Source organism: Mustela erminea, chromosome 4 (genome assembly GCF_009829155.1).
Source record: "Mustela erminea isolate mMusErm1 chromosome 4, mMusErm1.Pri, whole genome shotgun sequence".
NCBI lineage: Eukaryota > Metazoa > Chordata > Mammalia > Carnivora > Mustelidae > Mustela > Mustela erminea.
The window spans coordinates 60325701-60332671 of record NC_045617.1 but is presented as its reverse complement, the minus strand read 5'-3'; the positions used below and the strand labels follow the sequence as shown (position 1 = coordinate 60332671).

At 32.3% G+C, this 6971-nt stretch overlaps 1 pseudogene; it reads left to right on the top strand.

The window, feature by feature from the left end:
* The first annotated feature begins 4441 nt into the window (after positions 1 to 4441).
* Positions 4442 to 4873, top strand: LOC116587758 (annotated as a pseudogene).
* The last annotated feature ends 2098 nt before the right edge of the window (positions 4874 to 6971 follow it).

The window sequence follows — 6971 nt, the reverse complement described above, 5'->3', positions numbered from 1 at the left end:
ACGGAGTATTCCAATATAAACATGCCACTGTATGTACCCCTTCTAATGTTGACATTTAGATTCTTTATGGTTTTAGCTAATTTAGCCAATGTTTCCATTAATATTCTTTGTCTTCTGATGCACATTTGAATGTCAGGTGTAGATTTTCTTTTTTTTTTTTCTTTTTTTTTCTTTTTAGATCACAATGATTGAATATGTTCAACTTTAGCTGAAATGAACAATTTTCCAAAGTGAATTCTAACTTTTTTTCTTTTGGAAACTTGCTGGACAATATCTACTAAAATTGAACATATGAATGCCTATGACTGAGCAATGCTACCCCTAAATATACACTCAATACACATATAATGCACTATTTTTCAGTTTCAATTATACAAGAGAGCGATTCAGCAGTTCCATACATAACTCAGTGCTCATGATGATAAGTGTACTCTTTAATCCCCCTTACCTTGATAATGCTATTATATTTTATTTTATTTTTTAAAGATTTTATTTACTTATTTGACAGAGAGCTCACAAGTAGGCAGAGCAGCAAGCAGAGAGAGAGAAGGAAGCAGGCTCCCTGCTGAGCAGAAAGCCAGATGTGGTGGCCAGGACCCCTGAGATCATGACCTGAGCCAAAGGCAGAGGCTTAACCTACTGAGCCACCCAGGCCCCCAATAACACTATTTTAAATAGTGTATTCCCAAAACCAAAATGATTTTCCAAATTAACACCATCTGAGTTTAATGTAAATTTCTCAGAAGTGGCACAGTTCTGAAGTTAGCTAAATAACACTCTTTGTTAGAAATGACATTAGGCTGGTTCTTGGTTACTAAAGAATAAAATTGTGTGATAAAAAGAAAATTAGTCAAGAACTATGTACAATGATCTAGCCATAAGCTGACGAAATGTGCTAACCCATTTCTAAAATGTAAGCAATTGTTCAAATATTTCTGATCAGTAACAGCATTTAATTATCATAGTTTCATTAGCCAAGATAAACATTTGCACTGTAGTCAATTTCATGTTTTCTAACTTGATTACAAGTCCTTATCATATTCTTCTTGGATTTCATTACTTAATTTGTTATTAGGTTAAGGTTGGCTAAATAAAATCAGTTTGAATGCATATAATGTATATAAATGTATATGTATATAAATCACTTATATGTCATATAGATCAAGGCAATCAATATTACATATAAGTTGAGAATGTCTCTAGGAATTTTATCTTCAAAGTTATTTAAACTTTATCTTTTATCATCCAGTCTTATTATGCAAAATAAATTAACTACCAAAGCAATCTTCTACATTAAGAAATCTCTCACTTTTAAACTGCAACTATTCCATTCTAACCTTTGTTATGTGAGAACAAATTGGAGTCTAAATCGGTGTATGAATATACGTACTCTTTTCTGACTGTGTCTGATGATGTTAAGCATTTTATTTATTTATTTATTTATTTATTTATTTATTTATTTTAATTTATTTGACAGACAGAGATCACAAGTAGGCAGAAAGGCAGGCAGAGAGAGAGGAAGGAAAGCAGTCTCCTTGCTGCACAGAGATCCCAATGCAGGGCTCGATCCCAGGACCCTGGGTTCATGACCTGAGCTGAAAGCAGAGGCTTTAACCCACTGAGACACCCAGGCGCCCCGATGTTAAGCATTTAGATGAGAAAAATGTTTAGTCTAAAAGCTAGATTGATAAATATCCAATTGCCTGACATTACAGAAATGAGGCATCTAGAATTGAATTTTTGCATTTTAAGTGAACCCATATGTATTTACTCAAGGTCTTAGGTTCATGAGATTGGAGCGATAATGAATGCCTTAATAATAATAGCCTTACTGATATTTTATTAAAATATTATAAAATTATTATAATTATGTATATATTTAGATATATCACCAAATTGCTTATAGGTGCATGGGTATTATCTCATTTGTATAGAATCAGTACACATCAGAATAAACATCTACCAAAGGGACAATTTTTTTTATTAAAAAACGTTTTTTTTTATTAAAAAAGTTCTATACATCAATGTTCTATACATCACAAAAGGTGCCTTAAAGTAACATCTAATTTAATGTTTTTAGTGTCTATGAGGTACATATGTGAGTCTTAATTTTACATATGAGATGATCAAAATTCGTAGAGGTAAGATGACTTGCTTAATTTCCTAAAGTCTTTAGTAAAATGTATTTTGAAGTCTAATATATTTGACTTCAAAGTTCACTGTCTCATTGTTCCAAGAGAATAAAATTGTATGAAAAAATATAATTTCTATGTAATTGAAGCACACATTTTTAATACTGAAGTTTTCAATGTTTATAAAATGTATATTTCATTGCCCTAAACTGAACAAAATCTATTCAGAAGTATATGTAAACATTCTTTGTTTTTTAAAATTTATGCAAATAAGCTGGAAATCTCAACCAAAAAAAGAAAACAGAAAAAGAAAAAGAAAAGAAACAATTTGTCAGATGATACAAACAATTGTATCAGATGATACAATAAATAGATAAAGATGTCAAAAATGTACTAAAACCTTAAACCTTGTGTTTGAGAAGGAAGAAGAAAACATTAGCATTAACATAGAGAAATGGTGAATATAAAAAGACATATTCAATTTCTACAGAGGAAAAAACAATGTGATGGGAAATAAATTTTATGAGATTAAGAGTAGATCAAACACTGCAAAAGAGATCAGTAAACTTGAAATATAATAACAGGAATTATCCAAGATAAAATACTGAGACAAAAAAAAAACCTGAAAGACAAAAAAGAACAGTGTATCAATACACTGGAAAGAATTCAGTGGCCTAATCTTTCTGTAATTAGGTCCCTGAAGGACAGGAGAAAAAGAAAAATTAAAATAGTGGCCCAGGATGTTTTCAAATTTGATGAAAGTAAATCCCAAGCAGAAGAAACATGAAGGAAACTCTACTAAAAAAAAAAAAAAAGAAAAAAAGAAAAAACCAAACTGAAAACTCCCTATAAGATTGGGAACAAAGAAAGGATGTTCTCTTTCACCACTTCTATTTCACATTGTACTGGAAGTCTTAGCAATGCAATAGGACAAGAAAAGGAAATGAATGGCATACTGATTAAGAAGGAGGAGTAAAATCGTCATTGTTCAAAAATGGCATGATTATGGAGATAATCCAAAAAATTCAACAAAATACTTGCAACTAAAAAGTGATTATAGCAAGATTGTAGCATACGAGGTTAATATATAAAAGCCAATTGCTTTTTTATATAGCAGCAATGAATAAGTGGAATTTGAAATTAAAAACATGATACCATTTACATGAGCACTCCCAAAATAAAATACTTGTACAAATCTTGAAAAATATATACAAGAACTATATGAGGAAAGCTATAAAACGCTGATAAAAGAAATCACATAAATAAAGGAATGAAATAAATGGAGAGGTAATCCATACTCATGGATAGGAAGACTCAATATTTTTAAGATATCACTTTTTCCCCCACTTGATCTATAATGATATATCAATTAAAATCTTAGGTTAATTTGTGGATATTGACAAAGTGAATCTAAAGTTTATATGGTAAAGCCAAAGACCCAAAATATCCAACACAATATTGAAAAAGAACATAGAGAACTTACACTACCTGACTTCAAGATTTACTATAGAGCTACAGTAATCATGACAGTATGGTATCAGCAAAAGAATAAACAAATAAATCAATGGGACAGCATAAAGAGTACAGAAATAGATTCACATAAACATAGTCAACTAATTTCTGACAAAGAAGCAAAGGTAATACTATGGAGCAAAGAATGTCTTTTAGCAAATTGTGCTAGAAAAAAAAATTCACATGCAAAAAAAAAAAAAAAGAAAGAAAGAAAGAGAAAGGAAAAAAAAAAGAGAATTGTGACTCAGACCTTATATCTTACCCACAATTAACCATCAACCTAAGTGTAGAACATAAAACAATAAAACTCCTAGAAGATAACAGGAGAAAACCTAGATGACCTTGGAAGGCAATATTATTTTACATAAAATATCGAAAGCTCAATGTATAAAGAAATAATTGATAAGTTTGACTAAATTAATGAGTCAAAATCATATACTTCTGCTCTACAAAAATACAGTGAAGAAAATGAGAAGACAAGCCACAAACTAGGAAAAAATATTTACCAGACAATAGCTGGAAAATGACTGTTGTCCAAAAATACAAACACAATACTCAACAATAAAAAAAAACAAAAAACCCTACTAAAAAATAAGCAAAAAAAAATCTGAACAGAGAACTTTTCTACCCACTATCCCTTCCCCCAGCATGCCTTCCTGGCTGCATCCCACTTACTTCCTGCTCTGGGCTCCTACAAGGCTAGTGCTACCATAGACTCTCTCCAGCCATTGTCATGATCATCTACTGAGATCTCATAAGCCATGATGAGCTGAGTTGTGCCTGAGGGGAAGGGGAAGATGGCCAATAAGACATAGGGTAACATTGATAAGTTGTTCATTGGTGAAAATGCCTTCACAGAAGGCCCCAAGGACAAAGGGACTCAAAACACAGTAATCAGTGATGTTGATATTGTCATGAACCATCACCTGCAAGAAATCAGATTCACAAAAGAAACCCACGAGAAATACATCAAAGATTATATGAAATCAATCAAAGGAAAACTTAAAGAACAGAGGTCAGAAAGAGTAAAACCTTCTATGGCAGGGGCTATAGGACAAATCAAGCACATCCTTGCTAATTTCACCAAGTTCCAGTTCTTTATTTGTGAATACATGAATCCAGATAACATGGTTGTTATCATGAACTACCGTGAGGATGGTGTGACCTCATATATGATTTACTTTAAGGCTGGCTTAAATGTAAAAATATGTTAACACATTTGGCTATGATTTTGGTTGTTATCGCCTGTTGTCATAACTACTTGCTGCTTTTCATCCACACAACGTCAGGACTTAGACAAAATCATCTTGAGCTCTTCATTTATTTTGACCTAGATTTATTTGGTATGGGGGCATTGTTTTTAAGGAAAAACAAAAACAAAAACAAAAAAACATGTCATGTAGGGGTCAAAAAATAAAAAGCACTTAAATTCAAAACAGCAGCAACAATGAGATACCACCACACACCTATAGGAATGGCCAAAATCCAAAATACTGATAATGCCAAATATTAATGAGGATACAGAACAACAGGAACTCTCACTTAGTGCTTCTGGAAATGTGAAATGATAAGTTACTTTTGAATACAGTTTGGACTTTCTTACAAAATTAAGTATGTTCTTATAAAATCTATCAGTTGTGCTTCTTAGTAGTCACTCAAATGAATTGAAAACATAACATCCACACAAAATCCTGTGTAGGAAGTTTATAGCAACTTAATTCATAATTGCAAAAACTTGGAAGTAACCCAGTTGTCCTTCAGTAAGTGCACATATAAACTATGGTATATGCAGACATTGTGATATTATTTAGCACCAAAAAGGTAGCTATCAAGCCAGGAAAAGACCTGAAGGAAACGTAAATGGAGATTACCAAGTGAAAGAAACAAATCTGAAAAGGCTACACATTTCCTGATTCCAACTATATGATATTCTGGGAAACACAAAAGCATGGAGACAGTAGAAGGATCAGTAGTCACCAAAGGTTACCTTAGGGAGGATGCAGAAGAAAAGAAGCGCTGCACAGAGACTTTTTAGGACAGTGAAACTACTTTGCATGGTATCAAAATGGCAGATGCATGCCACTATACAGTTGTCTAAAGACATAGAAAATGCAACACCAAGGGTGAACTCTAATGTAAATTATGGACTCTGGGTGATAACAATCTGTAAACATATGTTTATTAATTACAACAAATGTACCAACCCTTGCACGATGTTGATAGTGAGATGTGCACAGATGAGAGGAGGAGATATAGAGACAATCTCTGTAACTTTCATTTTGTGTGTGTGAACCTAAAACCACTTAAAAATCTCTATAAAGAAGGCTCCTGGGTGGCTCATTTGGTTGAGTTTCCCACTGTGGATTTCAGCTCCGGTTGTGATCTCATGGGTTGTGATCTCAAAGGTTGTGATCTTTAGGGTCATGAGATAGAGCCCTGTGTGGGGATCCACGCTCAGCCGGAGTCTTCTTGAGATTCTCTCTCTCCCTCTGCGCATCCTCCCTCTCTCTCTCTCTCTCTAAAATAAAATAAGACTTAAAAAATACTCTAAATATAGTTATAAAAAAGATAAATAGAATAAAATCATATTTTTTACAAGGTGTTGCATTTAACCTAGATATTTATATCCATAAGAACTCCTGGATAGAATTATCTGTTCTATATTTTGATGTCAAAAGAAGTCTTGTTTGGGATTGTTTTTGGTTTTTTAAATAAATTCCACCTGTGGTTTAAAAAAAATTGTACCAAGGTACATCATAATCAAAACAGCATTCAATAAGAAAAAGATTTTGCACAAGAAAGAGATAAACTATGAAAGTGGAGCTTGAAAGCTTTCACTAAGGGAAATGACTGTAACAGGAACAGAGTATGAGGAAGTTCAAGCTGAAAGACACTGGGAATGACAATAAAACAAAGAAAGTGACCCTGACAGTAGTCAAATCCTCATGAAAAATCAAAGAATGTGGGCAAATTTAATTAGAAAAGAGAATATATGCATATTTCTTCCTTTTTCTTCTTTTAACTTATTTTAATAAGCAATTGTATAAAACTATATCCATAAAATTGTATCATTGCGCCTATAATATATACGAATATAATAATATTTGACAATGCACAAAGTAGGTGCGTGGAAACAGAACTATACAGGATTAAGAAAAAGACACTAGAGGAATCCATAAGAACAAATAAAGAGAATCCACAAGAACAAATGAAAAGAACCAGGAATGGTAAATAAGAAAGTTACTCTAACAAACAATAAATACATATTTGCCCTTTTTTATTCTCCCCGCATCTTTAAAAGGAATAATTATATAAAGTAATAATTAG